We start from the raw sequence: 24,553 nt of genomic DNA, 5'->3' as shown, positions 1-24,553 counted from the left end.
GTAATACTGTGTTCCTAGAAAAGAAAAGGAACAGGATGAGTTAAATATCAAGTTATAATTTTGCAACAGTTGATTTCTTTAGATCAAAGACATGCGTTGTAGTCCTGCAAATGTGTAGAAGAGCAGAAAAGGGTACTACTGCCTCCTTTGACATCTTTAACATAGGAATTGGTACTCTGCATCTTAGCCCATACTTTGCTAACCGTAGATTCAACATTTGAACATTTTTATGTAACAGTGATATTATGGGTCTGTAATAGAAAATTTCTTGGAACTCAAATTTTAGATTCAATTAAGTCTTTAGGAACAATCCTTTCTCATGTCCCTGAAGTCCGAGATATGCTTCATAGGGAGCGTTCATTTGAGGACTTAATGTGATGTTTTTCCATGTTCCTAGTGTGAAGAAGTTTCTGTAGTTTTATTTTAGAATAGCTGAAAGCGTTCCGTGAACGGGGCGACCATAAAAAATTAAGGTGTCTTGGTAGAATGCTGTCGGTAGGAAAAAGAGTTGCACAACGAAATTTTCAAAAGAAAATATCAGTATGCACATTTATATACAATAATCCACACAGAAGGGAAAAAAACTAAACAGTAGCGAACATCTACATTAAAGAATAGCAAAGTACACTTGAAACAGTAAGTGTTTTACTTACATTTAATACAAACATGATTGTCCCAAAAGTTACTGGGTAATAAAGTATAAGAAAAATTAAATCAAACGATCACAACACAGTCAACTTTAAGCGACTTACCAGAAATAATTACGTTACGTATGACTCAAGAAGAGGTACTATGAGGTCACGCACAGGAACTAACACGTGCAGTTGGCAATATAAGGAACAAGACTGGATAGCACAAGATTCTGATAAGAATGCACTTTCGAAACGAGAAAGGATTGAAAATATAAAGTAAAAATCATGAATATGGCTTTAAGAAATTTCTTTCGTTAGCGTGACCTTCCTAAAATTAACACGATGCCGGATTCAGATAAATTTAAACATCGAAATGGGAACACTTACCGTTCTTGACAGTACCAGAATCATATACCGAATTGCTCGAAGTACTGTAAATCTCTCCCTCTGCTCATTGCCAAAGTCGGCCTTTAGTGTCGAAGAATTTCTCATTCCTAAATTACTGGCAACCTACGAAAGAAAAGATTGTGCCTAAACCAGAAGCAGCCAGTCACGGTGCACCGTTATTTTTTACCTATCATAGTTACGAAAATATTTCACTCGAACCCTTCCCTGTTCTGTTACGAATCGACTAAAATCTACTCATTAGTATTACCAGACAATCAGGGCCTTAGCCCCTGTGTTAGCCTATGAGACAAGAAGGAGCGCTTGTGCCTACCCCTGAAGTGTCTTACCAGACTACCGCTGCTGCTGGCACCCATATCATCTGTCAGAAGACTGGCTTCTCCAGCGCATCCCGGACCAAAATTTTGCGTGTCGTACCCCCGTTTCACTTGAAACCTTCGCAAGGGACCCTCGTTGTGTGAGGAACAGGAGGTATGAGAGTCAACCGAGATTCCTGTCTCGCGAACACTACTCCAGACGGAAGATAATAATATTTTAATAGAATTATACTTAGACATTCCTTGCCACGTTAAGAGTAAGTACGTATGATAATAACAGAGCTAGCTGCTAGTCTGATTGCAATTACTTCTACACTACCCGATATCTACTAACGCTTTCATTGAAATGAATGGAATAAATTAATCTGAAACGATGTAGCATCACAGCAAGGGTATCTCTCACACAATGTGCAATAGTGGAACATACCCTTGCGTCTTTCTACGTTAAGATTATTAATTTTTCTCTTCCTTATCCACTATGAGAATGAGATGCTATATCATCTGCCTTGAGAAACTTGTAAGGGGTGCGAGCTCACTTATTGGTCATGACAAACTAAAGAATAGAATAACACTGTCCCTTCTGACAGAGTTACCTACCTTTGCAAACAGGTAGCTAATGGAGAAACAAATAATCAGTCAAAAAATGCAGAAAGATAGATAAGAGGGCTCTGGCGGACTTTGCTTATCACACCAAATTCATAAAAAAGGAACACATTTGGGACTATTCTTGCAGTAAAATATAGATTACAAATATCTTCTAAAGGAAATTATGTCTGTTTCTATCACTGTGCCCCCTAGGTTATGACAAATGTTACAGTAGACACCAACCTCCAGTTTGTTGAAAAATTATACATCAAATACGTAAATAAAAGTGTTCATGTTATCAAAACAAGTTTACAACGTGCACTCAGTGTCTAAAAGTTCAAGAAGCTTATAGAACTAGCCCAGAAAAAGGTCTAATGGAGTCAAGAGACAATACATAAGTTACTACCTATTACTACAAGGAAATTGCAATACAATAATCATATTAAAAAACCAAAACTACGAAAGAAAAGTGTATTACATATGCAAAACAGGAATGACCAATAGCTACAAATGATTGTAAAAGGCATATAAAAATACAGAGCATAGTGTAACAGCATGAATGTCTCCACTGACACATAGAAAACAATTGGATAATGTAAAAACTCTATAGTTGAGTAACAACTCCAATCTCTCAAGTCCGAAGGAAATGATCAAAAATAGGGCTGAATTCATACAAATATGCAGTCTCAATCGGTAGCAGAAAATCGATATAAAACTAATTGGATGTCATAACGTGAGAGGACAATACATTTTAAACATTTACATATACTTAAGTGTTACGTATGAAAAAGGTGTCGTGTTGCAAACGCAAATGATATCAATTCACTGCACCTTATGAACGAAATTTACTATAAAAGCAATTCATACTCAGGTACTCGTCTAAAACGTATAAAATGACAGAGCTATCTAATGCCACATATCATAACTTATTACAAACACATAACGAAATGATCATCTAATACAAGTCAAAGGAGATAGCCACACTAAGACATCTTTAAAAAATTACAGCAATGTACAAGTAGTGCCATGGTGCGAAATGGTGGGACTATTGATTGAGTCTGGATTACATCTGCATTTATTAAATATGTAATTTTATTAAATAATCAGCATTGGCGGTTGAAGACTTCCGGCATAAGAAGTCAGCCTCATTCTGCCAACGGCCTTGTCAAAGAGGGCGGAGGAGCAGATAGAGGTTCAGGGCACTCTCTTGTCCTAGGGGTGGTAAATTGCCCCTAAAGGTGGAAGAATCAGCAATGATTAACGGCATGAGGATGCAGAAGGCAATGGAAACCACTGCATTAAAGGCACGTAACGTGTATCCACAGGACATGAGGCCTGTATTTGAAGAAGTGTCATGATGATCTCTCCATTGGCAATAGATTCCGGAATAGTCCCCCATTCGGATCTCCGGGAGGGGACTGCCAAGAGGGAGGTTACCATGAGAAAAAGATTGAATAATCAACGAAAGGATAACGTTCTACGAGTCGGGGCGTGGAATGTCAGAAGCTTGAACGTGGTAGGGAAACTATAAAATCTGAAAACGGAAATGCAAAGATTCAATCTAGATATAGTAGGGGTCAGTGAAGTGAAGTGGAAGGAAGATAAGGATTTCTGGTCAGATGAGTATCGGATAATATCAACAGCAGCAGAAAATGGTATAACAGGTGTAGGATTCGTTATGAATAGGAAGGTAGGGCAGAGGATGTGTTACTGTGAACAGTTCAGTGATCTGGTTGTTTTAATCAGAATCGACAGCAGACCAACACCGACAACGATAGTTCAGGTATACATGCCGACGTCGCAAGCTGAAGATGAACAGATAGAGAAAGTGTATGAGGATATTGAAAGGGTAATGCAGTATGTAAAGGGGGACGAAAATCTAATAGTCATGGGCGACTGGAATGCAGTTGTAGGGGAAGGAGTAGAAGAAAAGGTTACAGGAGAATATGGGCTTGGGACAAGGAATGAAAGAGGAGAAAGACTAATTGAGTTCTGTAACAAGTTTCAGCTAGTAATAGCGAATACCCTGTTCAAGAATCACAAGAGGAGGATGTATACTTGGAAAAGGCCGGGAGATACGGGAAGATTTCAATTAGATTATATCATGGTCAGACAGAGATTCCGAAATCAGATACTGGATTGTAAGGCGTACCCAGGAGCAGATATAGACTCAGATCACAATATAGCAGTAATGAAGAGTAGGCTGAAGTTCAAGACATTAGTCAGGAAGAATCAATACGCAAAGAAGTTGGATACGGAAGTGATAAGGAATGACGAGATACGTTTGAAGTTCTCTAACGCTATAGATACAGCAATAAGGAATACCGCAGTAGGAATGGACATCTCTAAAAAGGGCCATCACAGAACTTGGGAAGGAAAACATAGGTACAAAGAAGGTAGCTGCGAAGAAACCATGGGTAACAGAAGAAATACTTCAGTTGATTGATGAAAGGAGGAAGTACAAACATGTTCCGGCAAAACCTGGAATACAGAAATACAAGGCGCTGAGGAATGAAATAAATAGGAAGTGCAGGGAAGCTAAGACGAAATGGCTGCAGGAAAAATGTGAAGACATCGAAAAAGATATGATTGTCGGAAGGACAGACTCAGCATACAGGAAAGTCAAAACAACCTTTGGTGACATTATAAGCAACGGTGGTAACATTAAGAGTGCAACGGGAATTCTACTGTTAAATTGCAGAGGAGAGAGCAGATAGGTGGAAAGAATACATTGAAAGCCTCTATGAGGGTGAAGATTTGTCTGATGTGATAGAAGAAGAAACAGATGTAGATTTAGAAGAGATAGGGGATCCAGTATTAGAATCGGAATTTAAAAGAGCTTTGGAGGACTTACGGTCAAATAAGGCAGAAGGGATTGATAACATTCCATCAGAATTTCTGAAATCATTGGGGGAAGTGGCAACAAAACGACTATTCACGTTGGTGTGTAGAATATATGAATCTGGCGATATACCATCTGACTTTCGGAAAAGCATCATCCACACAATTCCGAAGACGGCAAGAGCTGACAAGTGCGAGAATTTTCGCACAATCAGCTTAACAGCTCATGCATCGAAGCTGCTTACAAGAATAATATACAGAAGAATGGAAAAGAAAATTGAGAATGCGCTAGGTGACGATCACTTTGGCTTTAGGAAAAGTAAAGGGACGAGAGAGGCAATTCTGACGTTACGGCTAATAATGGAAGCAAGGCTAAAGAAAAATCAAGACACTTTCATAGGATTTGTCGACCTGGAAAAAGCGTTCGACAATATAAAATGGTGCAAGCTGTTCGAGATTCTGAAAAAAGTAGGGGTAACCTATAGGGAGAGACGGGTCATATACAATATGTACAACAACCAAGAGGGAATAATAAGAGTGGACGATCAAGAACGAAGTGCTCGTATTAAGAAGGGTGTAAGACAAGGCTGTAGCCTTTCGCCCCTACTCTTCAATCTGTACATCGAGGAAGCAATGATGGAAATAAAAGAAAGGCTCAGGAGTGGAATTAAAATACAAGGTGAAAGGATATCAATGATACGATTCGCTGATGACATTGCTATCTGAGTGAAAGTGAAGAAGAATTAAATGATCTGCTGTACGGAATGAACAGTCTAATGAGTACACAGTATGGTTTGAGAGTAAATCGGAGATAGACGAAGGTAATGAGAAGTAGTAGAAATGAGAACAGCGAGAAACTTAACATCAGGATTGATGGTCACGAAGTCAATGAGGTTAAGGAATTCTGCTACCTAGGCAGTAAAATAACTAATGACGGACGGAGCAAGGAGGACATCAAAAGCAGACTCGCTATGGCAAAAAAGGCATTTCTGGCCAAGAGAAGTTTACTAATATCAAATGCCGGCCTTAATTTGAGGAAGAAATTTCTGAGGATGTACGTCTGGAGTACAGCATTGTATGGTAGTGAAACATGGACTGTGGGAAAACCGGAACAGAAGAGAATCGAAGCATTTGAGATGTGGTGCTATAGACGAATGTTGAAAATTAGGTGGACTGATAAGGTAAGGAATGAGGAGGTTCTACGCAGAATCGGAGAGGAAAGGAATATGTGGAAAACACTGATAAGGAGGAGGGACAGGATGATAGGACATCTGCTAAGACATGAGGGAATGACTTCCATGGTACTAGAGGGAGCTGTAGAGGGCAAAAACTGTAGAGGAAGTCAGAGATTGGAATACGTCAAGCAAATAATTGAGGACGTAGGTTGCAAGTGCTACTCTGAGATGAAGAGGTTAGCACAGGAAAGGAATTCGTGGCGGGCCGTATCAAACCAGTCAGTAGACTGATGATCAAAAAAAAATTTTAAGACCAAATTTGCATAAAAGCTCAGTCGTTGATAACCGCTCAAAAATTTCTCTTTAGATTGGTAAGAGTATTGAAACACTGAAACAACAACTACTTTACGGAAGATTAAAAAAAAAAGAAACATTAGTTTTGAAACTCACCGTGTTACAGTTATCATCAACCTCAATAAATCAATAAACTTCACAATTTAATAAAACAACCAAAACTCTGCTCTACAATAAATTTCAAAGGTGTTTATGCAAATAGGAAAGAACTACCTCTCTCACACTGACTTAGCAGACCAACATAAACATAGCAATCTGTAACACTCGATGTTAATGTACACCGAGTAATACATAATTTGAGATGGATCATAAACTCTCTTATTTACAAATGCCCAGTTGTGTCCCAGCCACTGCTCCATCATTAACACTTCCATTAGCATCCAGCGTTAGTCCATGTCAGTCCACAGAAATACACTCCAATATCGGGTGTAAGACCCGATACAGCTGAGTGTTATACATTTGCATAAACAATAGCCTTGAACCCACTAGAACTGTTATTGTTCCAATTTGAATCATTAAGGCCACTGCCGTGACCTAATACCAGTGTATTAATAACTGTTTCAACCACTGCAACTGAACTAGCTGCTTATATAGTACCATCGTCTTTACACAACAGCATTTGACGACTATGTTCTGAGCAGCGATCAAGTGTCTAAAATAAAGCTGCACAGCATAGAACACCAAATTTAATCGGCAGCATCAGTAGCAAGAAATGGATGCTACTGAGCGGCAGTACCTATAGTAAATATTCCATCAAGAAGCCAGGTGCATTTCATTTCACACATCTCTCCTCCAGAGACACATTATACACAGGTCGCTTGCTGCAAGCTAGTGTGTCTCCCATAGACTCCGTGCAAAATGCTAACCAATGACAAGCGTAGGCTGCAGGAAAACAAACAGCAGCGCTAAGAAACCTGCACCCCGCTTACGGCAAACATCATACCATACCAGTCTGTCGGCAGAACTGTAACATACTCTGTTGCCAACTTCCTTCTTCCCCGAGAATCCACTCGATCGCTCAGATAAACCAATTTGAAGCAGAGAGCTTCCACTACACCGGGACAAGCAAGTCTCGCCAACCTTGGCCATCTTTTGCCAACCTAGGTCAAAATTACGTACACGGCACAAAATATAACTGAAAAGATAGCACACTTGTCATACGGTTCAATAAAAACAATACAGTTACAAATATACGCATCCTAAGGTAATAAAGCTGGTGCACAGACTTTCACGAATTACTAGTAAGATACACGATTGTTCATACGAAGCCTAAATCGTACTACATTCATCCTTCACAGTTCACTGTTCTTTTAGACTAGGTGATGGGGCGAGATACTGCGGCAACTGTGATGCAGTTGCTTAATTAGGCAACGTGGAGAACCAATTGGGAAGATGTTGTGAGAGCATCTCAGTGTAAATGGACCTTCGATCTGCGACGAGATCAATCAGTTCGGTCTCTCACGTTTAACTTTATGCCATGTCCACGACCTGGCTCTCTTCGCCCGCCATAGAGCAAATGACAGCAGTGTGTCGGGATGCAGTTTCTGATAACACGTAAGCCGTCATGTTTTCTGCTTAATAAAGTCTGTCACAGGCTGCAGGAAAACGTATTCTCCACGTTATCAGGTTAATTTTGTCCACTACTGGCAGACAGGGCCATACTTATTCAACATTCGTGTCATAATTCGGATACTGCCTCTTCCTATGATTTACATTGTACCATTGCAATTTTGTACACAGTTCATAGGCCCACAGTTTACCGTCTCTTTTCTAGGAATGCCAAGGTATCGTCATAAGCATCCCCATGAAGCAATAATTCTTGTTCTAACGTCTGTTTTGGGGCTATCAGGTGTCAAGCTTCTATCGATAGTGTAGTAGCTCTCCAATGATAGAGGGACACAGATTAAAGCAATAGTCAGCAGTGGAGTAAATGGACAGCCTGCATCGTTACCAAATTTATTCAAGATTGCTGACCATCTCGACACTTCTGCCCCTTGGGGTAGATGTGTTAAGGTCGCACTGATGACATCATCGTCGCCCCCCCCCCCCCAACCGCACTCTACTCAAATCCCCTCCTCTCTCCCACTTAGAAGTTGGCTGGAAACGTCGATCAATCTGTCCTGTGCTGTTAATGTGGAAAGAACTAGGGTATTTTATTTTCTTTATTTTGTGTGTCACATTGTTGGAAAAATGTCCAATACCACTTGAAATTGGTGGGAAAAGCTCAGGACGGTGCAAACATTACCATGTCCAGCAGCTACATGTCCCAATTATATAGTTGTTCCGCTACAGATCTTATTTCATAATTTTTAGATGTGCAGGTGTTATAATATGGGAAAAATCATAAAATCTACCTATAGGTGTGGCGTAGTTCACAATACCCCTAACAGAGAGCTCTGGGAAAAGTAACCTCCACTCCCTCACCTAGAAATTGGCACGAAAAGCTTCACTTCCCATCGCCATTTGGAAATTGTAGGAAAAAGGCTCACTCTGTGCTGAGCTGATGGACTGGGAAGACCTAAGGTAGTTTCAATTTTTATTCATTTTTTTGTTATCCTGTGTATTCACCACCTGCTGTACCCACCTTGCGGTAAATTAAAAAATCCGTGGGAAAACTAAAAGATTTTCCTCCGTCTTTGAGGCATGGGAGTTGGGGAGATGTAGTAGCCATTGATCAAGCACTAGAGAACAGCTCTAGCGAGTCTCATCAATAACTGATGGATGTAGAGAGTATGTTTTCGCTATTAGTCTACCCACCAGTCCTATGTTGGAAGGATGAGTGGTAATAAAAATTATTAATACTAATAATACGACAGCAAATAGTCATAGAACTGAAGAAGAGTAACCCCTTGCCAATCTACAAGTAAACAGCTGATGGGAAGGACTTAAGGACAGGCAATAACTTTAGGATAGCAACCCACTGTTCCAGTGCTGCTATAATTCCTCTTCTTTATTGTGATTTTATTCCCTTGTCCCATATGGGCAGAGGAGGGCTAGCATCGGCACAATCAGTCGTTCTTCAGCCAAGTGAGAGTACAAGTAAAACGATGAAACGGTACACATAAAAGGCAATAGAAAGGTGGACGTGGGAGCTAAAATATACACTTACTCAGAGACGTTCATTGAAGGACAATAAAAAAAGTCCATATAAAGAAAAAAACACACAGATGGCAGTGTGCGTAGCATATAAAATACACTGAAGTCACCCACACAGGTTAAAAGTTGGCCTTAGTATTAAAACACAGCAGAACGACAACACTTTAATAACCATTGCACGAGACAGGGCACACATGACGAGGAGTAAAAACTGCCGGGAGGGACCTGCTGAGGGAGGGGACACCTGACAGGAGGGTAAAAAGGGGCGAGGAGAGGACAAACAGGAAGAGGGGGCTGGAGAGGGTGCAATGATAAGAAAGGGGTTGGGGGTGCACCCATGGGCAGGAGATGGATGGGGTGGGAGAGGAAGAGGGAAGGAAAGTCAGAAAGGAGCGCAGAGGCATGGAAAGGGTGCACTGGAAATGGAGGGAGTGCAGGAGGGAGGAAAATACAGGGGAATGGAAAAGGAGGGAAGAGGGAGCTCTGAGGAGGCGAGGGAACAGTAGTGTTACCAGGGTTGGAAGGAGTGGAGATATCAGGGCGAAGTTCATCATCTGCAAGTGGTAGGCGCTGGGAGGTTAACTGGTAAAGGAGTGGAGGGCTGGAGGTGGAGAGTTTGCGGGACACGGTGGTAAAGGTGCGGCAATTGGCTGGGGGTAGAGAGGATAGCAGGGGATGGGGCCAGATATGGAATGTGAGGCAGAGTGCATGGTGTTTGAGGATTTGGAGGACTTTAAAGAATCTGGGGGAGGGGTGGAAACCAAGATGACGCAGGCACAACAAAGAATGCAACGGATCAAGGATTTGTAGATGTGATGGGTGGTGGAAAGATACAGTCTCCATGTGCAGCTGGACAGAAGTTCCAGGACGCAGAATCTATTGTGGGCTTTGTGTTGGATCATTAGATGGGAAGTCTAGGTGAGGTGACAGGGATGAGGCCAAGGTATTTTAGTGTAGGAGTGAGGTGGATAGGATGACCGTAACTGTTAAGGCAAAAATCGTCTAGCTGGAAGGAAGGGGTGGTATGACTTATGATGAATTCCTGGGTCTTGGAAGGATTGATGCGAAGGAACCACTGGTAGCACCTAGCCGTGAACCAGTCGCGGTGTGTTTGAAAGATACATTGGGACCGTTGAGGGATAGGATAGAGGACCAGGAAGACGGTGTCATTAGCAAATTGGAGGAGATGAACAGGTGGAGGACGTTTGGACATATATGCAGTATGTAGGACATAGAGGGGAAAGGACAAGAGTCTTGGGGCCAGTGCTGCTATAAATCCATATCCCCTATACACAGGAATCAGGTACCAACAGCATTGGGAAATGAAGTACAGTTATAGCTATTTACGAGTCGCAAGTCCCATCCTCACCAACAGAAATCATATGATATTTTTTACGAGTATAACGTTCTTTATTTTGATCACGGCACCTCAAGACGTAAACGTTGCGAAGTATGCATATAACTGCAGGTGTGAATTTAGTTTACCTATTAAGATGACAGTTGATCCATTTATAGGCACAGATAACTTACGATTGCTGTCTTTTATTAATTGAGAAGACAAAAGACAGAACGTATATTGCTGATTGTATCAGTAAAAACTGTCGTATTAGCCTATTTTTCTTCATTGCAATTACAATTAAATCGTATTTGTATAATATTGGACCATGTAAAACTCTAGCTTGAAGTTAATATGAGAGGACATCAAACAACAGCCACGCATATCGTGGCTCAGGATGCAGAGCTAGGATCGTTAATAGTCAAAATCTGATACCTCAGCATGCATAATGATGAAACAGTGGTCACACTTTTTTCCGATGTAATGGAGTCCATCTGCATATGCTGTTATGTATAATGTAATGCGAACATATGTAACCGTAAAAAAATTCCGAAATACATGTAACAGAAATAAGTCTTGGGTACGGAGTGAGCATTCATAAGGTTAAACACAATGTATTGTAAATGTAATGCAACTATATTCCAGATGAGAAGATAAATCTACTGTGCTCATAATGTGAAACCCATGGAATGGGAGCGTATACGTGTTGTGATAAACACTGTGGAAGTACTAATGTTAGTGAAATGCAAAATACTGATGCGATACTTAGCGTCTGCGATTAATGGAGCTATATGACAAGCCAGCTACATTATGGTGAAGCCTGCGAGAACAGTGTCCCCATCTCTTAGGGTGGGTTGAACCTACTGAGGAAGTCACATCAGAACGGCCCACGAAAATGATGGCATCAGCTAACAGAGTGAAAGATAACTAACGAAAATTCGGCTGTTATGGTTTCGTCGTATATTGCTCACGAAGGCTATATGACTATGGCTAATCTGAGCTATGTTAGAACAGTGAGGTCGATTCCAACATACATGTCGTGTTGTTTCTTAAAAAACAGATCCAAGACCCAGTTCGTACAGAAACTCTCTTGCTCATTAAGTAACCGATGCAACTGACAAATTCGATGAGTATGTATTTCAAACTGCTCCAAAATATCTAAGCGACGAATTTGGGAGGAGACGTGCAAATCTTCTGGCCCATCATCTGTAGACAACACTGTTTTTTTTTTTTCGATTTTAAATGTTGTCGCAGAGCCCAAGGGCCACTGGGATATTAATGCTTCCCATATCTAGCAATGAAACCCCTCCCCATGTTATCTGTATAGAAAATATCGCAATCACCATATTGTATCTTATGGGCATGGGCCTACTGAAAATAGTTCTTGGTTTCTGTCCTTCGTCCTTCCTTAATCTAGACTGTAAATTGCCTCTGTTAATTGACATTAGCCATTTATAAAACTTTCGAAATTTGTCATAGTATGGACCATTGTACGTCACACAAACAAATCAACCATTTCTATCCTCTTGGTTGCTGTTTTGAATTTCTTCTTCTGTACAAAATAAAGTAATGTACTAATACTTTGACCTTTATACCTACTTGCTACACCATCTTGAACAATCGTATGTTGCCTCCTAACTTACATCTAAGGTCAAAGTTCTATTTATCATTGAGTGAAAAGATACCCATTTGTAGTAGTTCTGTTCACATGAATCTTCCTAAATTACAACATAGGTGCAAGTAGGTTTACGAAATAGTCCGAAAAAAGAGATTATTTTCTTTCCTAGTAATAGAGAGATCCAAGTATTTTAGTGAATATTTCATGTCCACTTCAAAAATAAATTTAATGCTATGGTGTCCAGAGTTGATGTAGTCAAAAAATCAGATATGTCCTCATCATATTCTTCTTACCATAATAATATTTCGGTGATATAAGGTGATATGATTTAATTTTTGATTCCATCACTGAATGGGATTAAAGAATGTACATTCCAAGTGAGTAACAAAAATATCCGTCAGGGTACCAGCAAATGAATTACCCATAGCTAAACCATTTGCCTGTGAGTGGAATTCGTCATTCAAGGGAAAGGCACTGAAAGACAAAGACAGTTGTAGTAACTCAGTTAATTTTAAAATCTCACCATGGAAAAGGCAACAAGTATTCTATAATTATAGGAAGAGTTTGATTAATTGGTATACATGAGTAACAGATGACAATATCCAGTGAAGCTGAACAGGTACGACCTGTACATGAAGGGTTCTAATTTGTTCCATTAGTTAATTGGAGCTATATATACAAATCGTCCTGAGAAACGTAAACTTTTTTTTACTTTTTCTTTAAAAAGTCTATTAGTTCATGATTAGGACTGGTACAGTTATTAGAAATCATCGTAATACACAATAATTCCTTATGTAACTCCCTTGAGGTTCAAGATCTGGCATTTTTGGATTCTTCACAGTAACACTTTTCGTATCAACAGCAATTTGAAATAAGAAGCTACAGTTTTTGAAAAATACCTTCAGGTCATTGTCAAACTTTTTCACCAGATCTCTACTACTGCTGTGGCTTTGAAGAAATTTTTAGTTTTTGTTATGTAATCTGTGTCAGAAAGAAGAACCACAGAATTAAGTTTATACGATTTCGTGACAATAATATGCTCGTCATAGAGCTCTTATTAAGCTACTTTAAAATGTCATTGCTTTCTATAGGTAAGAGAAGACTAGAATAGGGCCAGTGGCGTACTTAGGTGTTCTGTGCAGGAAAGTTGTCAGCGCTTGCCGTATGGTAAGACCGAAACAAATGGTGAGTTAACTTTATATGTTACACAACCAGTGAGAGAGCAGCAGGTAGACGACGTGTTCCGAAGGAATACATTCGGAAGAAAGGGTGAAGCATCGCTATAGACAAGGATTACAGATTTAATTGCTGCTTGTTTAAGTTGTAGCCACTGAAACTGTGTTGGTCGGTGCAAACCAAAGACTACGTCATATCCCACAATATATTCAAAAAGGCAGTGAAATATTTCTCTGGTTCGTGTTGCTACGCAATCGGTATGCGTCAGCACATAGAGTAATTGGATCAATGTTTCTTAATTGGAGTAGATAGGTGGAACACTGTCTTTTAATTAAATCATGGGAGAAGGTAGGATGACCAGTGTTTATTAATATATCGAAAGTGCTAGTCTGTTATGAATGAACATTGATCCTCCTACTTTCTCCAATGATTTTATTAAAAAACATGGATCAACTTACTCAGTGTGCTTTAGAAGATCAATTGCTTAGTCACTTCACCACCAAATCTCAAACATTTTCGTGTCTCTACAATGAACCCACGAGACATGCAGCAACGGACCACGTCGCCGCTCAGAGCTAAATCATTTAAATCAGTCCACGTTATAGCCCTTGCTACCATAATTACAAAATATTTCTCTCGAAACTCACTAATACACTAAAAACAGCAAACAAGACATTGATTTCAATTACCCCGCTAGGAATACATGGCCTCCTTTCTCGCCTCTCATTAGTTACGTCAAAGAATCAGCGCACTGGCTACGCGAAACAGACATGTTGCCAACCTATGAGCAGTAGATAAGCAGCATCGTGACTGCCACTGGTCCTGATTCATACTTTAGCCCTGTCTATAGTATTCTTGGGTAAAATGCTGAAACTGCCCCACCCGACACTACCGTAACTTTTCTTAATTAGCATTTTGAAAGTTAAGCATACTTACACATTGGTTTAACCTCTGCAATTGTATTCTTTACAAGCTGTTCATTCATACGAGGAGGGAGGTTGTGCGCGAGAACTTTATTGAAGGTATTTCCTTCATCTGGCGAAATATAACATTTTAAAGAGTAACTGCACAAACTGCAGAATTATGAACACTTGAACAGTGGTGAGCACCATATATGTATATAGTAATCACACAATCTGGACAATTCAAGTTCCAGTGCAAAAAAAAAAAAAAATCGTCTTTCTCATATTCTGTAGCATAAGATAACATATAATTAACCACACAGTAGTCTCCCTGAGGACTTAACCACACTAAAGAACATTGAAGATGGAACGCTTTTTGAATCATAATGACGTTTATGCTGTATCACGTATCTCACTTCTGATAACTGCCACTTGACACCCATGTATCATCTTCCGAAATTTTGCTGAACGAATTTTACATTTAATTTTTGCACGTTTAGCTGTAACACCGTGAGATAAACACTTCCTTTCGAGATACCCTTTCATGAAGGCCTTCGTAGTCTTCAGCCTAGAAAGATACAACCACATCACCTCATTCATAGCCCTAAGACGCACCAGCTATATTACTTGATGGAGAAATATATATATGGGAGAGGCAGGTGACCTTTCAGACTGACACAACTTAGAAATGTGGAAAGGTCTTGATCACACGCTTTTTAATCAAGCATTACACATTTCCAAATTTCATCACCAGTCATAAGCTACAGGATAAGGCGTAATAAGGAATTTACGATAGCAGCAAGGCACATACTAACGTAAGTCTGCATGTTACTGATTCATACACAAAATTTTCAGTTCGTATCTTAATTACATTTAAGTCAAACTTTAGTAAAAGGCTCACCAAAATGTGCACATAGATTGAATATAATACAGATTTCATCACATACACATGACAGTGCTGTTATCTACTTAAAGTGAACTAGTGCCAAACTGATTGTGACAATTAAGGCGTCTAAGAAGTAAACGAAGGCCAATAGGTGGCGCTAGCATTGGCCATAGAAATGAAGTCGATGGGAAACTCTGCGAAGAGACCATGTAGAGCGACATAGTACATGTCAGAACATCGTGAAGAACTGAACAGAGATATATTAATACTCTTATGAAGAGAAGAAACTCATGGTGACTTTAGATAAAATTTACAAAGCATTAAATTTGCATCATAAGGTATCAATAGTTAATAATTGTTCCATCCCTAATTATAAACATAACAGATGTTTTCTACATGTACTCATTTATATCAATTACTGACACTCTTGGTATATTTAAAAAGAACTTATTGGCTACAATATGCTTTCCTGTGGTGATGTTGACAAATTAAATGAGTTAACAGAAATGTCTTTGTCTTTCAGTGCCTTTATCTTTAACAAATATCCTACTAACCATCAAAAGTCTTAGCTATTCGTAATTCACTTGCTTCTACCATGGCAGAGATGTTTGTCACTCATTTGAAATGCACATATTTAGTTTTTTGTACGACCTCATATACAATGGTAAGGAGGGATGGGCTACAGAATGGTGTGGCAACTGTTGTTGTCGAAAAGCTGGACAGGACCAGAAATGATTAGCATAAGAGACAACACAACATAATATTTACTTAACTCATATTTGTCCAAGTGTACAAACACTCCTTACAGATAATGCAGCAAAGAATAGAGTCCATCTTTCAATGTCAACAATTAAGAGATTCTCTGAACCAAACATAAATGATGGTGTCAGAGCCATGACTAGATGCTGTCTGTGTAGCACCACATAGCGAAGAGGCTCCAAGTGCAAGTGGGTTATCTGGCTGCCACTGGCAGTCCCATATTGCCGTGGCAGAGGGTGCTTGTTGTATTGAGCCACTTGAGATGTGGCTTGGCTTACTCAATCCGTTGGATCACCAGATATGCATGACCGATGTTGGTGTCTGATGGAAACATGCAATTCTGTTGCCAACTTGGATGCACATGGGATGGTATCGATACATGATACCGCATCCCTCCCCCAAAAACCTCCTCACTGTCATTGTGTTGTGTAGATGAACCAAAGACTAAATACTAAAGTTCATTATGAAATAAGTCACATCTGTCTTACTACATTTGAGAGCAGCTGCAGACAACACTTGGAACGGAGACACAGACAGTAATGTGTCCTCATTGATGGAGCCTCAACCTGGAAGCAAAGTTTACAGAGACAAGTATGGCTCTGAGCACTATGGGGCTCAACTGCTGTGGTCATAAGTCCCCTAGAACTTAGAACTACTTAAACCTAACTAACCTAAGGACATCACACACATCCATGCCCGAGGCAGGATTCGAACCTGCGACCGTAGTGGTCGTGCGGTTCCAGACTGTAGCGCCTTTAACCGCTCGGCCACTCTGGCCGGCAGAGAGAAGTATGCTCAGCCACATGTTGTTCAGGGGGCACTGTTTTATTCAGAATATCTACCTGCCCATGGATCATATGTTCCAGGGCAATGCTTCGAACCACCACTACAATGAAACAGACTGTTTCATCACCATTACCGGCGTAAAACTACTCCACTTCACTTAGCTCATCCATCACTGCTTAGTAGCAAGCCTCCTCCGTGCTGCCTTTGTACCCAGAATGGTTACTTGACCATCATCAAACTACAGCTGCTGTGAACTGGAATCAAAATGCACACTGCTCCATCATGTGCAGCGGCAGTGGAATCAGGGAACTGACTACTTTGCACAGCAGTACCATGCCTGCTGCGAGCTGCTGATGCAACCTGAGAGACACATCAGATGCACAAGGCTCTTCTTTTTATCAACCAAGGTTGAGAATCTGAGAACCAACGACTTTTCAGCTTTCTTTTGAGATCTGCTGATGAAACTAGAGAACAGGAGGGTCTCCAACTTGGCAGCAACAGCTATGCTACGTCTGCTGGAAATATGAGCGCAACGAATGGAGCTCATTTTTAAGATCCTGTGTACACATCAGTTTACGTATTGGATGATTGGAGTTTTACTGTATACAGAGTGGCTAGCGAGGCAGCCTGGATGAAACTAGCAATCAGTCATTTATGCTTTGATCGTTGATTCATGATGTCACCAAAATTATTTATCCTAGTCTCCAAAAAAAGCACGGAATGTACGTTAAATGCTTACCTGAAGCCACAGCCGAAGACTTCCATTTTCCGTGCAACAGTTGCACTCAGCACGAAATGCCTAGCGTACTGTGCCTGACATGTGATGTCTGACGCCTGATTCCTGATACCTGACTCTCGACAGCTGTTGTCTAACACAGTAGTTAAATATTAAAACTGTAAGACGAAGACAGATGCTTGCAGGCTGCTTGTTATATATATGTAAACAGCCAGAATACGACGCTGCGGTCGGCAACGCCTATATAAGACAACCAATGTCTGGCGCAGTTGTTAGATCGATAACTACTGCGACAACGGCAGGTTATCAAGATTTAAGTGAGTCTGAATGTGGTGTTACAGTTGTGGCACGAGCCATGGGACACAGCATCTCCGAGGTACCGATGAAGTGGGGATTTTCCCGTACGACTATTTCACGAGTGCACTGCGAATATCAGGAATCCGGTAAAACATCAAATCCCCGACATCGCTGCGATTGCAAAGCAATTCTGCAAGAACGGGGCCAACGATGACTGAAGAGAATCGTACAGCGTAATAGAAGTGCAACCCTTCCGCAACTTGCTGCAGATTTAAATTCTGGGCCATCAACAAGTGTCAGCTTGCGAACCATTCTTTTGGAGCCGAAGGTACACTCGTATACCCTTGATGACTGCACGCCGCCAAGCTTTACCTCTCCCCTGGGTCCGTCAACACCGACACTGGACTCTTTATGACTGAAAACATGTTGTCTCGTCAGAATATTCTAGTTCCAAATTGTATCCAGCAGATGGATCCGTATGGGTACTGAGATAACCTCATGAATCCATGGACCCTGCATGTCAGCGGGGAATTGTTCAAGCTGGTGGAGGCTCTGTAATAGTGTGGGGCGTGTGCAGTTGGAGCGGTATGGGACCACTTTTGCATCTACATACTACTCTGCCAGGTGACATGAACGTAAGCATCATGTCTGATCACCTGCATCCATTCATATCCATTGTGCATTCCGACGGACTTTGTGAACTTCCAGCAGAATATTGTGACACCCCACAGCTCTAGAATTGCTACAGAGTAGCTCCAGGAACACTCTTCTGAGTTTAAACACTTCCGCTGGCCACGAAGCTCCCAAGACATGAACATTATTGAGCATATCTGGGAATGCCTTACAACGTGCTGTTCAGAAGAAATCTCCACCACTCATACTCTAACGGATCTATAAACAGCCTTGCACGATTCATGGTGTCAGTTCGTTGCAACACTACTTCAGACATTAGTCAAGACCATGCCACGTTGTGTTGCGGCACTTCTCCGTGCTCAAGGGGAGCCTAAATGATATTTGGCAGGTGTTCCAGTTTCTTTGGACCTTCAGTGTATATCCATATAAATTTCAGGACACATTCCTCACAAGTAGATGGAGCAATTATGTTATATAAACAAGGGTCTGGAAACACTTTGTTTTCATGTTAAACTAATTTCTTCCAATCCATTAATAATGCGAAACACACATGAACAGAATGTACCAGCATACCACATGCCACTCTTTCTCACAGGAGACTCTCAATATGCCCTCCATGGGCATTGATACATGCATCAACCTGCCGTCATAGTGAATCTCACATGTGCTGATCTATACCTGGAATACTGTATATGGTTTTGCAGCCTTTCATTATATGGGCACAGAAACTCTGAACATCTTGTACTGGGGTTCCATACACAAGAGCTTTCAAAGGCCACCAAAAATAAAAGTCCAGTGGGTTCAGTCTGGAGAGTTTGGAGGAGGCCTATCCATCTGTCACTGAATCTGTTATTTAGAAGTCAATGGACATTAACATTAAAACGAGGAGGTGCTTCATCATCTACGAAGTACATGTTTCGCCATGTAACTGTCTTCAGTTAAAATGAACACTCCATATATATTTCTAATTTGTTTATCTCAGAGGGAGACAGCCAATGATACCACACTGGACCTGCCATCCAATCCTATATGAGATGCGACAATAAAGTAATGACACTGATGTGAAAAAAAATTTTGCTTACCGTTTTAGCCAAGTTTGGTGTCGTCCCCTTCAAAGTAGTTCCCTTCTGATTGCACACACTTTTTCTAGCGCTTATGCCATTGATGGTAAGATTTCTGGAACTCATCTTCTGTAATATCCTCCAAGTCCCTCGTCACAGCGTTTTGGACATCTTGTGTTCTTTCAAAATGGTGTCCCTTGACCGCCGTTTTGACTCTTGGAAATAGAACAAATGTCGCATGGAGCGATATGTGTTGAATAAGGTGGCTGTAGTAGTACTGAAATCTGCTTTGGGGTTAAAAATTGCTGTACTGACAGAACAGTATGGGATGGTGCATTATCATGATGCAGAATCCTATTATCAGGAATGTTGGCACGAACCCGAAGAACTCTTTTATGAAATATTTCTAAAACTTCTTTGCAGTGATATTGGTTAACGATTTGTCCAGGAGGCACCCACTCTTTATGAACAATTCCCTTGGAATCAAAGAAGCACACAAGCATGCATGGTCGTCCCACTGCAGTCTTGAACACCCGTTCTGCCTTCACGAAACATTTTATGCCAACGAAAAACTTGAGCTCTTAACATAACCTCCTCTGCAAAAGCTTTCTGAAGCTTATCGTAAGTTGTCGTCGCATTTTCACCCAATGCGATAGAAAATGGCATACCTTTGCGGAATCTTATGCAGTTCCATTTTGGTCACGAGAGACACAAAGACGTGTTAACTTATTACAGCACAACTCACGACTGAGCAATTGCCTTGATGTGCCACTTTAACTAGAAGCAGCTTATAGTACAAGGTCAAAGATACTGTGCCTACAGAAGCCTGCAGGGTTGCCACATCTTGCAAAGAAAATCAGTCTCATTACTTTATCGTCGCACCTCGTACGTGGATGATGCGGGGGGGGGGGGGGGGAGGGGGCAACTTTGAAATGATCAGTGGGAACCCCAGTTTTTTTATTGCGGATTGAGGTTCAACGGAAAATCTATATACGTTTTGCCTGAAACATTTTCTTCGTTCCGCCACAGATGGCGCCGTATTCACAGGAATAGATACGGATACACAATCGTGATTTATGACATGCTACTCAATGGTCGTTGAGTATCCAATGACATGTGGGACCGTACCTCCATGCTGTGAAGGTATGACAGGCGAGTATTTCATAACTCATAGTCGGAAACCAATTTGCAATGTTGTATTACTCCAACAAAGTGAACAGGGGACTGCTCGACACACCACTGTGACCATGTATTGCGTATCATAATAGGCAGTGCACTGCGTCTGGATCTGATATAACATGCACATGTAGAACAGACAGCGGTTCCAAACATGAGAACACTTGTGTGGTGTTTATAGTCTACAAACCTACCTATCATTTCGAGAGCAGACGTGCTAGTGGACGATGAACGTTGGAACCGCAGAAGAAAAAAATTAAATGCTCCTGATTTGTGGAGGATGTAGAAGAAATGTTGAAGCTGCTGTTCCTTGTATGCCAATCGTTTCCCAGAGAAAACTGGCTCTCGTTCGTTCTTTTATGAGGTTATGAACGCCCTTATGGTGGCATAAAACTGGCAAAAGGAAACGAAGTAAACGTGTTACAGGATAACCTTATGAAGTTGCTGTAGTAGTGCCAGTGCACCAAACCCACTGGTAAGCGCCCAACAATTACACCACGATTCTGGTATGTCTGTAGGTAATGTTGTCACAATACTGCATCGTCATAAGCGTCATCCCGACCGTGTATCACATCATCAGGAACTTCATCAGCGCCAGTTTCCATAACCAGTTTGTGTTTTGTGAATGGGCACATCAACAAATGCAAACGATCCCCATTTTCTTTGCATCTTTCTTTCATATTTCTGATGATTCTACATTCAAAAATCATGGTAACATAATCGGCATAAAGTTCATTACTGGAGTGCAGACGATACAGAATGGTTATGGCAAGTTTGCCATCAACGTCCTTGGTGATTTCATGTTTGGTGTGCCATCATGGGGAAGAAACTCATTGGTCCGTATTTTATCGGCGGCGTGTTGAATTTACGCAAATATCGAATGTTTTTGGAACAGGAACTACCGGTACTATTGCAGGACGTCACCCAGGACGTTCGACAACGTATGTGGTTTCAACACGACAGTTACCCAGCACATTACACAAACTGAAGCATGGCAGGTATTAGACCGTGTTTACACTGGTCGGTGGATCGGCAGAGGTACTCCTATTAAATGACCCACTGGGTCACCGGATTTGACGTCGACGCATTTCTTTCTGTGGGGATACGTAAAAGATAAGGTGTACCAGTAAGGGCCAATAGGCTGTGAAGACTTGGTCGACAACATCAGAATCGCCTGTGCTGATATTCCCGCAGCTATGCTTCTGTTATGAGCACTGTCCCTTGAAGAGCGGATCTCTAAGTGAATTTAAGTTGGCGGTAATATGTTTGAACACTTACTCTAATTAGAAAAGTAGAGTAGCGTTCGCATCGAGCCATGGTCACATTGGCATGCTGAGTAGTCCCCTGTTTGTTATGTCGGAGGAATACAACATTCTGAATGGGATTTCCAATTATGAGTTATGAAACACTAGCCTGTCCCCAGCATGGAGGTTTGGTCCCAAGTGCTACTGGATATTCAAGGACTGTTGAGTAGCATGTCGTAAATTATTATGTTGCACTCATTTCTATTCCTCCGATTAATGCGCCATCTGTGACGAAACGAAGAAAATGCTTCAGACAAAACACGTGCGGATTTTGCTGTAGAATCGTTATCCACAATAAAAAATGAAGGTTTCATTGAAGACTGCAGAGTTGCTCCCCACCATCCCCTCATGGGGTGGGGTCGAGGGTCGAGTGTGATATCATTGGACGTCCCCTTTAACACAAATAAATTGGAATTATAACTTCTTTTGATTCGATGTGTAGTTTTCTAGAAATTTTAAAGTCTTTAGTTAAAATGATCATTTTGTATAAGATAACAACTATGAATAATACGTACTGCATCTAAGGCGACAGTCGTCTACACAAAGATGCTGCAATAGTTAGTCCTTTTGGAAATGTAATGAGTTGACTTTAGCGAAGATTATCACGCACTAGTGGTCTGCACAGCGGATTATGAGTTTGTTCAGAATAGTACTCCAAAGGTACACGGCTGAAAGTGAAACTGTGACGTTGTGTTAATAGAAAGTAGTAAGGCAACCTCTCAACCTGGTACGCAGCTACAACACGTTACCAGTGGTGCAGCAATATATGTGTAATGGATAAAATGTTACTCCAGGAAGGCAGAAGCACCTAGTAAATTTTAAGTTAATAATCACGTGGTCTGTAGTTTTTAGTATATAAATATGGTGGTCCATTGATAGTGACTGGGCCAAATATCTCACGAGATAAGCATCAAACGAAAAAACTACAAAGAACGAAACTCGTCTAGCTTGAAGGTGGAAACCAGATGGCGCTATGGTTGGCCCGCTAGATGAAGCTGCCATAGGTAAAACGGATGTCAACAGCGTTTTTTTAAACAGGAACCCCCATTTTTGTTATATATTCGTGTAGTACGTAAAGAAATTTGAATGTTTTAGTCGGACCACTTTTTTCGCTTTGTGATAGATGGCGCTGTAATAGTCACAAACGTACAAGTACGTGGTATAACGTAACATTCCGCCAGTGCGGACGGTATTTCCTTCGTGAGACATTACCCGTGTTAAAATGGACCGTTTACCAATTGCGGAAAAGGTCGATATCGCCCAACGAGCGTGTGCTATTTATGCTGCTCGGTATCCTGGACGACATGATCCAAATGTCGGGACCGTTCGCCGAATAGTTACGTTATTTAAGGAAACAGGAAGTGTTCAGCCACATGTGAAACGTCAACCATGATCTGGAACAAATGATGATGCCCAAGTAGGTAGCCGTTTGAGCTGCTGTCGCGGCTAGTCCGCAAATCAGTAGCAAACAAATTACGCGAGAATCGGGAATCTCAAAAACGTCGGTGTTGAGAATGGTACATCAACATCAATTGCACCCCTACCATATTTCTATGCACCAGGAATTGCATGGCGACGACTTTGAACGTCGTGTGCAGTTGTGTCACTGGGCACAAGAGAAATTACGGAACGATGACAGATTTTTTACACGCGTTCTATTTAGCGACGAAACGTCATTTACCAACAGCGGTAACGTAAACCGGTATTATATGCACTATTGGGCAACGGAAAATCCACGATGACTGCGACAAGTGGAACATCAGTGCCCTTGGCAGGTTAATGTATGGTGCGGCATTATGGGAGGAAGGATAATTGGCCGCATTTTATCGATGGCAATCTAAATGGTGCAATGTATGCTGATTTCCTACGTAATGTTCTACTGATGTTACTACAAGATGCTTCACTGCATGACAGAATGGCGAATGTCCGGCACATAGCTCTCGTGCGGTTGAAGCGGTATTGATTAGTATATTTCATGACAGGTGGATTGGTCGTCGAAGCACCATACCATGGCCCGCACGTTCACCGGATCTGACGTCTCCGGATTTCTTTCTGTGGGGAAAGGATATTTGCTACCGTGATTCACCGACAACGCCTGACAACATCCGTCAGCGCATTGTCAAAGCATGTGTGAACATTACGGAAGGCGAACTACTCGCTGTTGAGAGGAATGTCGTTACACGTATTACCAAATGCATTGAGGTTGACGGATATCATTTTGACCATTTATTGCATTCATGTGGTATTTACAGGTAATCACGCAGTAACAGCATGCGTTCTCAGAAGTGATAAGTTCACAAAGGTACAAGTATCACATTGGAACAACCGAAAGAAAATGTTCAAACGTACCTATGTTCTGTATTTTTATTCAAAAAACCGACCTGTTACCAACTGCTCGTCTAAAATTGTGAGCCATATGTTTGTGACTATTACAGCGCCATCTGTTACAAAGCGTAAAAAGTGGTCCAACTGAAACAT

Source organism: Schistocerca cancellata, chromosome 8 (genome assembly GCF_023864275.1).
Source record: "Schistocerca cancellata isolate TAMUIC-IGC-003103 chromosome 8, iqSchCanc2.1, whole genome shotgun sequence".
Taxonomy (NCBI): Eukaryota; Metazoa; Arthropoda; class Insecta; order Orthoptera; family Acrididae; genus Schistocerca; species Schistocerca cancellata.
Note: the sequence above shows the minus strand (reverse complement) of the source record.